Consider the following 10,259-nt stretch of genomic DNA (forward strand, 5'->3'; position numbering starts at 1 on the left):
TATTTTTAAAAAATTAGCCATTGGAAACCCTATGAAGCACAGTTCTACTCTGACACACATGGGGTCCCCATGCATGGGAGTCAACTCAATGGTGACTGGTTTAACCATGTGTCTTAGTTCTCTAGTGCTGCTATAGCAGAATTACCACAAGTGGATGACTTTAACAAAAGAAATTTATTCTTACAGTTTAGGAGGCTAGAAGTCTGAATTCAATATGGCAGCTCTAGGAGATGGTTTTCTCTCTCTTTTGGCTCTGAGGAAGGTCCTTGTCTCCTTTCAACATCTGTGGGCTTGGCATCTCTCAATCTCCATGTGCCTTGATATCACTCCACCTGTGAGTCTAGGAGGTTCTTAGCACAGGTACCCTGAGTCCAAAGGACATACTTTGCTCTCAGCTCTTCTTTCATTGCTGTCAGATAGATCTTGGCTCAAAACAAAGAATCCCAGAAAGATGTTTACTTGTGTTTTACTGACTATGCAAAAGCATTTGATTGTGTGGATCATAACAAATTGTGGATAACATTGAGAAGAATGGGAATTCCAGAACACTTAATTGTACTCATGGGGAACCTATACATGGACCAGGAGGCTGTAGTTCAAACAGAAAAAGGGAACACTGCATGGTTTAAAATCAAGAAGGGAGTGCATCAGGGTTGTATCCTTTCACCATACTTATTCAGTCTGTATGCTGAGCAAATAATCTGAGAAGCTGGACTATATGAAGAAGAATGTGGCATCAGGATTGGAGGAAGAATAATGAACAACCTGCAATATGCTGACGACACAACTTTGCTTGCTGAAAGTGAGGATGACTTGAAGTACTTACTAATGAAGATTGAAGAATACAGTCTGCAGTATGGATTACATCTCAATAGAAAGAAAACAGAAATCCTCACAACTGGACCAATAAGCAGCATTACAATAAATGGAGAAAAGATTGAAATTGTCAAAGACTTCACATTGTTTGGTTCTACAATCTATGCCAACGGAAGCAGCAGTCAGAACATCAGACCACGTATGACACTGGGCAAATGGGCTGCAGAGGACCTCTTTCAAGTGCTGAAGAGCAAAGATGTCCCCTTGAGGACTAAGGTGTGCCTGACACAAGCCATTGTATTTCCAATCACCTCATATGCATATGAAAACTGGACAATGAATAAGGAAGACGGAAGAAGAGTTGATGCTTTTGAGCTGTGGTGCTGGCGAAGAATGCTGAAAGTACCCTGGACTGCTGAAAGAACTAACAGATCTGTCCTGGAGGAGTGCAGCCAGAATGCTCCTTGGAGGTGAGAATGGCCAAACTTCGTCTCACCTACTTTGCTCATGAAGGGACCATTCCCTGGAGAAGGATGTCATGCTCGGTAAGGTCAACGAAAGAGGGGAAGGCCCTCAACAAAGTGGATTGACATGGTGGCGACGGCAATGAGCTCAAGTGTAGCAAGAATCATGGAGCTGGCTCAGGACCAGGTGGTGTTTTGTTCTGCTGTGCATAGGGTTGCTATGAGTCAGAGATGACTTGATGGCACCTAACAACAACAACTGCTTTCTTGTTAATAGTAGTTCCTCTTCTCTGTTCACTTATTTAATATCTTTTATATCTCAAAAGAGATTGACTCAAAATACAACCTCATCCTGTAGACCGTGTCCTGCCTCATTAACATAACTGCCTCAAATCCTGCCACATTAACATCATAGAGGTTAGCATTTACAACTAATAGGATAATTACAATAGATCACAAAATGGAGGATAAAAACAAAATACTGAGAATCATGGCCTAGCCAAGTTGACAGATATTTCGGGGGGACACAGTTCAAGCCACAATACTATGTGTTAGTGTTTCAAGGCCATTCCCCTTCTTTAGGTCTCAGTTTCTCCATTTCTTAATTGGACCTTTGGAAGATGAGTAATGTAGTTTCTGAAGTCTTCTAACTCTGAAGTTCCAGGGTCCCCATCCTGGCACTGCCTGTGACTCTCTGTATGATTTTACTAAGGCCCCACTCCTCTGAGTCTGTTTCCTCCTTGGTCAAACAAGGATAATTACATGTCCTGCTCCTTGTTGCTTTGAGACACTCAAGGATGCTGGAGACACCAAGACCTGGGGGTGAATTCTGCTCCAACATTATGTTTGCCTTATGTGTGATCTTGGGCAAATCACTTCATCTCTCTGAGCCTTAGTCTCCTTAGCTGTAAAATGGAAATATAATGCCTGCTTTGCAGAGCTGTGGAGAGGATGAGATAAGATGGGGCTCTTACAAGCTCCTTTTCCCCAAATGCTCATGTAGGGCTACGTTCTCCAGTGACGTAGGGCTGTGAGGTGGGATCTAGTAGCTTCCTCCATCCGTGCTGGCTCCTGAGGCTGCAGCCTGCAGATCATGACCTCATGTTGGCCTCTATGCCCACCCTGGGCTGTGGGCGTGGTGGTCAGAGAAATTTGGTGTAGAGCTGGGGGGAGGGGAAGACTTGATCACTGTCTTCACATAATTAAAGATCTGTCAGACGTGAGATTATAATTACAGGAACAATCATGGATGTGGCGACTTACAGCTTACATCTGTAATCACATTGGGGCCTTGCAGCCTTGTTGTGAGGTGGTGGTGATGTCACCCCTGTGAATAGGGGAGGAAACAAAGGCCTGAAGTACTGAGTGAGGGGACCAGGGCAACACTGCTAGTGGTCAGGAAGGCCAGGAGTCAAACCCAGCTCTTTATTCCATACTTCCATCCTGGATCATTCGAGCCACACCTTGCCCTTTCAGCTGGCTTTGTCCTGTAGAGGAGCTCTGCTGACATACTGCCTAAGGTATCTGACTGCTAACCAGAAGCTTGGTGGTTCAAATCCACCAGCTACTCCTCGGAAGTAAGTTTAGTCAATCTACTTCCGTAGTGATTCTGCCAACAGAGAGCCACTTCAGGAAGACATGGAAGGGAGGGAATTTGCTACTACTGCCATGCCCTTGCCAGGCCCTTGGCACATGAGATCTTAGTGATCTGCACAGCATGCCAGTACTATTGTCCCTGTGTTACATAGCAGGAAGCTGGGTCTCAGCAAGGGTAAATGTCTTCCTCAAGGTCACTCATTCAGTAAGTGGCCGGGCTTGGGTTTAGATCTAGTGTTGTTGTCATGCTTAGGTGTCATCAAGTTAATTCCAACTCATAGTGACACTATGTGCAACAAGATGAAACACTGCCTCCCTTTCCCACCTGGCTGCCTGTCTTAGAAGGAAGAATTTTCAGCCCACAGGTGGGCCAAGCAGGGTACAGCAGGAGGGAGTCCCCACCCCCAGAGCTGTGGGAGCAGAGCAGGGTGAGAGCCTGTCACGAGACTCAGCGGCAGTCTCTGCCCTGGGGTGACAGGCAGAGCAGGAGTCTGGCTAGCTGGCTGGCGTCTGGCTCCCAGAAGCTGTGATTCTGAACGTCTGTGGTGCTGCCAAGGGGTGGGGAGGCAGCTCCTGCTGGGCACTGTCCCAAACACTAGGTTCTGTGTTGAGCCCAAACCCCTGCGGAGTCTCTGGCAGTGGGAGGTGTGGCCATCAGGGTGGGCAGGGGTCTGTGGTGTGTGTGGTACACAGCAACAGCAGCCCTGTCCCACCCCAGCATGCTGTGTGCCTATAGCCCGTGCTCTTTCCTCTGAATGCCAAGGGCTCTGGGGTGGCAGGGACAGGGTAGAGACAGAAAGGGGTGAGAAGCTGTGAGACAGTTGCAAGAGGCCTTCTGGGGAGATTGACAGTGCCTCCTCCTTGCAAGAGAGGGTCTTTTCTTCCTGGGGGTGATATAAGAGTGGTAAAGGGATGAGGCCAGGGTTGTAGAGCTTCTGGGATTGTGGCCTCTAGGATTCTCCACCACAGGCACCTTGAACCTCAGCCTTCATGGCCAGGGAGTGGGGATGGAGCGTCCCACCCATCCAGAGACAGGGGCTACTTCCTTGCCCAGCTGTTCTCTTCCTATCCAGTGCCTCATCAGAGCAGCCTCCAGCTGCTACCCCACCCCACTTATCCTTTCTGTGGCCTGGGTCAGCCCAGAAAGTGCCTGACCCCAAGAGATGGCTGCCTCCCTCAGCCCCAGCCCAGTTCATCCTCCATCCTGCCTCAGAGGGATGTGATAGGAAGGAGGCTTGGGTGTCATTTGGGCTTCTTCTCTTGGTGGCCTAGGCCCTAACCTGAGCCTGAGAATGAGTCAGGGGCTTGGACAATGGCCCTGTCCACAGGTGGCCTTCATGCATCCCTAATGCCACACAGTCTAGTATTCACACTTTCTTCCATTCTTCACACTGTATCTCAGCACCACCTTGCACCAGGCATGATGCTGGACTCAAGAGACACACTTATTTCAGACCATCCCTGACCTGGAGGGGTCCAGGCTGAGGGGTCCTCAGTCTGATGACCTGTCCCTACTGTTGCATACCTACTGTGTGCCACTTGGTGTACATCAGGTGATAGCATTCCTCTGAGACTGTTGTTGCTAGGTATTGTGGAATCAGTTTCAACTGATCGTGACCCCATGTGACAAAATAGAATGGCTCCATAGGGTTTTCTAGGCTGTAATCTTTTTGAGAGCAGATTGTGAGGTCTTTCTGCATGAAGCCACTAGAGATTGTTATTGCCATTTTACAAATGAGAAAACTGAGGCTCAGAGGGGTTAAGTGATTTGCCCAAGTGGCAGAGGCAGGGTCTGCTTCCAGAGTCCATGCTCTTTCCATCTCCACAATTCAGAATGTAACTGAGGGTCAGATTGGTCAGTACTAAGAGGCCATGCAGGAAGGGTCAAGGAAAGGATATCTTGGAGGACCGGAGGGATGGCAAGATGGAGAAATTTGACTTGGGGGTGGACACCCGAGAGAGTGAAGAGTCCAAGGGTATTGAGCTGGACCTGGAATGACAATACTGGGTCTCAGAGTACAAGGGCAGTTTAAGGGGAGCTGTTCAGGGCTGCTTCCCAGGAGGCCTGCAGAGGACTGCATCCTGACAGGACACTTTAGTTCAAATCACCTCTCCACTCCTCCCTTACTTGGTGACCTTGAGTAAGCTACTCAACCTCTCTGACCCACCTCCACTAACTTATATTGAGCCTTTGTGCAAATGTGCCAGAGACTTGTCATGATAAATATGCACATGTAGAGTCACCATGAAGTGAGTGGCACTTCCTGGTGTGTGGTGCACACCTTGCTTAGCCACACAGTGGCCTTTCTCTGAGGCTCCATGTCTTCATTTGCTCTCAGATGGGGACAAATACCCATAAATAAATGCCCTGGGCACATGCAGACTATGAGAGATGTCAGTGTCACACAGTTTCCTTCCCTCCGGTCCCCTCCAGGCAGTGCTTACTGCTCCATCTCCTGGGAGCAGGGCCAGATTGCTTTGTTAGTGGGTGGAGCAAAGCAGGCAAGCTCAGACGTCTCCTGTAATGAGCCCTGATGAGGACCATTAGCGCCCTTTGGAGCCTCTTTATCAGTGGAGCTGCTCCCACAGGCCACTTCCTCCACCAGCTCCTCACCTTCCCCTTCCCCTTCCCTCCTGCCCCTGCCATTCAGCTTTTCCTCTGATTGTTCTTGCAATGACCCCACACACACACTGCAGCCACTGGGGCCTCTTTACTCCCACCTGCAGGCTCTCTGTGGCCACGTGGCCTCTGCTTCCAGCTCCAGGACTTTAATCCCTCAGTTGCCCCCAGCCAGAGCCCCAGTTCTGATAATGAAGCTCCTAGTTCCTTGTTGCTTAGGCCCTGCCCCCACCCTTGCATGTCCTGGGTGCCTCACCCATCTGCCTGCTCTAATCTTGTCACCTGTCTGGTTCCCAGGGGCAGGGAGGGACACTCAACCCTCATTCATGCCTGCCATGTCCTGCCCCACTATGAGGGTCTAGGCAAGTGAAGATATCGATATTTGGTGCACAACACCCCTGGGTGCCACAGGCCCTCCTGACACCTGCAGTCTTCCTGGCCACCTGTCAGCACTGCCCTTGAGTCCTGCATGGCACCCTGCCATAGGACATCCTCCTAGCGCCTGCGGCAGGTTCTCCACCCTGCTGCTGCTGTCCCTGCAGCTAGCCCCCACCTCACCCCATCACCTATTGACCTCCAGGCTACTTGCCTGGAGACAGGACCTGTCATAGGTCAAGGCTCACTGTTTGTCCAGGCTCCTCAGTACCCTTTCTGCTAGTCAGAGACACAGAGCCCTTGTCCCTGCTGAGGAGGAGCAACCTCTGTGGACAGATTGCCACTCAGTGCTGCTCTACAGGGGTGGGGTATTAGGCCCCCAGTGAGCGCTCTCCTGGGAGGGCATACTCATGCTGGGTTAGGAGATGAGGTTTCCTCACATACCATTTCATTATCAAATCTTTCTTAAATTCCTGCACGCCTCCCTCAACCTCAGGAATAGGAAAACCACCTAGACCTCCAAGGCGTTCACAGTGTAGCAGAGGAAACTGACATATAAAGAGACAGTTTTGGAACTGTGGAGTCTGTGCAGTAGCAAAGGTGGATGTAGGGGGTTGTGGGCACTCTGGGGAGATGGATTCACTCTGCTGTGGGGCAAGGAAGGCCTTGAAGGAGTAGAGTTTGCCCAATGGACCAGAGAAGGCTTGTTTTCTAGATGGAGGGCATAGCTTGTGCAAAGGCATCCAGGTTTGAAAGAACTTGTTTGGGGAACAATGGGTAATTCAGTACATGGAACATAAAATGCATGTGTGGGGGAAGAGGCAAGGGCCAGGAATGCAGAGGTTGGCCAGGTCCGGTGGGTGAATGTTGAGCTGAGGAACTTGGCCAGTGAGGTCTCTTGAGCAGGGCATGGTATGACCAGAGGTGGATCAGTCTTGGGACATAGTCTACCCTTTGGGAGACCCAGATGGTCAAGCCAGCCCTGGACCCATCAGCTGTATTCAGCAGGAAATGGGGCTGTTGTCAGCACATAAGAATCCAAGGCAGAAAGAGAACTCTCAGAAAGATCTGACCTGAGGGATGTTAAGTCTGCTGGAGCCGGATGTCCCCCAGGTCCAGGCCTGGCCAGAGTGAAGGTAGTTGGAGGTGCTGGCTCAGACATGGTAGTGTGGGCCACACCCTCCAAAGCTCAAGGCACCCTTGATGTTAATCATAGCCCCACAGCCCAACCATCGGGAGCAGAACTGAGCCAGGGCCCTTTTCTGTTGTTCCAGACCGCCCAGCCATTCCCTGGCTGTGGCTTCCAGGGATCAGTTGCATGTGGCCTGTCCTACTCCTAACCAGGATTTATCCACTCCTGAGCAAGGTTGGTACTCATGAGCCCAGAGCTGTGCCTGGGCTCCAGAGGCAGGGAGGCATCCTGACTGTAAGCCCTGAGCCCCTCAAGGGTGAATGGGTCTTGGTTCTTTCTCTACATGGCATCTCTTTGTTCTGATGATCTCAGCGGTTTCCCAGAGTGCAGGATGTCCCAAGCTTATTGTGTTTCTGAGATAAGGGGGATGGATGAAAGCAGGGATAAACCAGTGGGCCCAGCCGGAAGTGCCTGCAGACCTCTGAGCCAGCTTCTCGGGAAGCAGACATGGTTGGGTCAGCATCACTCCCGTGTCCTTCCCCAACCCTGGCTAAGACAGGGAGACCTGGCCCAGCCCTAAGGGACCAGTGTCTGGTGGGGGTGACAGAATACTATACTTCTTCAAGGCCTGAGACCAAGGCTCTAGTCCTTAATCCTCAGCTAATTTACTGTGTGACTCAGGCAACGTCACTTCATCTCCCTGGACCTGAATGTGTTTCCCTGTAGTATGGGTAGGGGTGAGAAGGAAGAATGCCTGCTTTGTAAGCACTTGTGCTCTGGTGGTGTACCAGCCACCCCTTGGAAGGAAGATGGAGCAATCTACTTCTGTAAAGATTTACAGCCTCAGAAACTCCATGGGGGGCGCTATGAGTGAAAATCACTCCATGGCAGTGAGTTTTGGTTTTTTAGTTCTGTGAAGATTAAATGAGGTGAGGGTTCTAAGATAGGAGCTCTGGTAGTGTAGTGCTTAAGGCATTGACTGCTTACCAGAAGTCTGGCAGTTCAAACCCACCAGCCACTCCTTGGAAGGAAGACTAGGCAATCTACTTACATAGTGATACTGCCTCAGAAAGCCAAGGAGGGTTCTAAGATACAATACCAAAATCAAAACCAAACCCACTGCCATCATGTCAGTTCCAACTTAGAGTGACCCCATTGGGTTTCTGAGGCAGTAAATCTTTAGGGTAGTAAATTGCCCCATCTTCCTTCCGAGGAGTGGCTGGTAGGTTTGAACTGCCAACCTTCTGGTTAGCAGTCAAATGCCTTAAGCACCAGACCATCAGAACTCCTTTAAGATACAATAATTAGTCTCAATTCACCTACAGCAACAGAGGGAAAAGGACAGTCAGGAATAGGAGGAAGAAATGGGATGGGTGACTAATTGCTTTCATGAACAAATGCCTCCTTTACCATGAGACCAGAAGAACTGAATGGTGCCTGGCTAACATTATTAAACATTTTAATCAAGAGTTCTATAGACTAGATGGTGCCCAGCTACCACTGCCATCTACTTGGAAGGGAAAGAGGGAGAACAATGTGGAACAAAACTCAAAATCATTTTGAGGCAAAAAAAAAAAAAAAGAAGGTGGGGACCAGGTTTGCTGGTCCAATAGAGCCTGGTGTAACCACTGAGACTATGGCCCCTAGCTGCCCTTCAGGTCTGGAATTGAACCCACAACTGTGGTTTCCAGCCAAACAAAGTACAGGCATGTGAGTTAAACATTTACCTCAAGTAGACACACGCCCTAGAGAGAACAATCATGGGAGAAGGAAGGGCTGCTTGTGCACAGGGAGATAGCGCAGGGTGCAGAAGAGTATGAAGGGATGGACACTGGGAGGAGGTAACTATGGGGAGGAAGTGGGAGGGGAGCTGCTGCATTGTAAATTTTGGTCAATGACATGAGACAAAGTGTATGTGAACTGCTGTATGAAAAGTGAATTTACTCTGTAAATCTTCACCCAAATCCTAATTAAAAAAAAAAAAAGTTCTATAGAAAAATCCTGATCAAACAAGCCATCCTGAGGGAGTGAGTAGTTGGACCTGTGGGCTCCGGACCATGGTCACAGGGAACATCAAGCTTAATTGGCATAACATACTACACAAAAACTTTGTTCTATGTCCTACTTTGGTGAGTAGTGACTGGGATCTTAAAAGCTTGCAAGTGGTCATCTAGACAACAATGGGTCTCTCCTCCTCCAGAGCAAAGAAGAATGAAGTAAACAAAGACACATGGAAACAATTAGTACAAGGGACTAGTAGACCATGCAGTCCTCAGCCTATATGGCCATGAGACCAGAAGAACTAGATGGTGACTGTAACTGTCAACCACTTGGAAAGGGATCAGTGCAGGAGATCCTGGATAGAGTAGGGGAACAATGTGAAACAAAACTCAAAATCATTGAAAACAGACAAACAAACAAAAAGATCAGGTTTACTGGTCTGATAGTGCCTGGTGAGACCTCCGAGACTATGGCCCCTAATTACCCTTCAGGTCTGGAACTGAACTCATTCCATTCCCATGGCGTCCAGCCAAACAACAAACAGACATATAGGGTGAACATTTACATCAGGTAGATGTATCTTAGAGCAATCAATTGTAGGAGAGCAGAAGGATAGTGTTTACACCGGAAGATAGCTCGGCGGGCAGGAGTGCATGAGAGGGAAGGACACAAGGAAGACTACAGGGAGGAAATGGGAAGAGAGCTGTTACATTGTGGGGAATTGCGATCAATGTCATGAAACAAAATGTGTATGAACTGTTGTATGGAAAATGAATTTGCTCTGTAAACTTTCACCCAAATCACAATAAAAATTGAAAAAAGAAAAAGAAAAATTCTGATCAAAAGAGTGTAAAATATAGAACAGATTTTCATGGAATCTAGACTTTCTGGAGCCATTGTGGTTATATGACCTGTGAAACTATTGTCCTGAGATCATCTTTAAACTTTAAACTGAAACTATCCCCTGAAGTCATCTTGAAACCAAACAATAATTTAGCTTTATTAGTAAAGAATATCTGCCTTGAGAATTGTTCTCTTTTGAAGAATTATCTTTATGTGATCAAATTGACAACAGCAACTCAAAAGGTTAGATGAGAAGCTTAGGGAAAAGTGAGTTTATATTAATGGGGATGGGATAATTTGGAAAAAATCAGCATAGTGCCTAAGGCACTTGACTGCTGACCAGAAGGCTGGCAGTTCAAACCCACCAGCCACTCCTCAGAAGGAAGGTTGGGCAATCTATTTCCGTAGTGAT

General features: G+C 48.4%; 1 protein-coding gene across 1 annotated transcript in view; it reads left to right on the forward strand.

Annotated features, from left to right (window-relative positions):
• The window catches only part of GDPD5 (glycerophosphodiester phosphodiesterase domain containing 5), a 56,960-nt gene that overhangs the window by 10,991 nt on the left and 35,710 nt on the right, over positions 1-10,259 (forward strand). The window lies entirely within an intron of this gene.

The sequence above is a fragment of the Orycteropus afer genome, unplaced genomic scaffold, assembly GCF_000298275.1.
Source record: "Orycteropus afer afer isolate SDZICR_OR568_19922 unplaced genomic scaffold, OryAfe1.0 scaffold00074, whole genome shotgun sequence".
NCBI lineage: Eukaryota > Metazoa > Chordata > Mammalia > Tubulidentata > Orycteropodidae > Orycteropus > Orycteropus afer.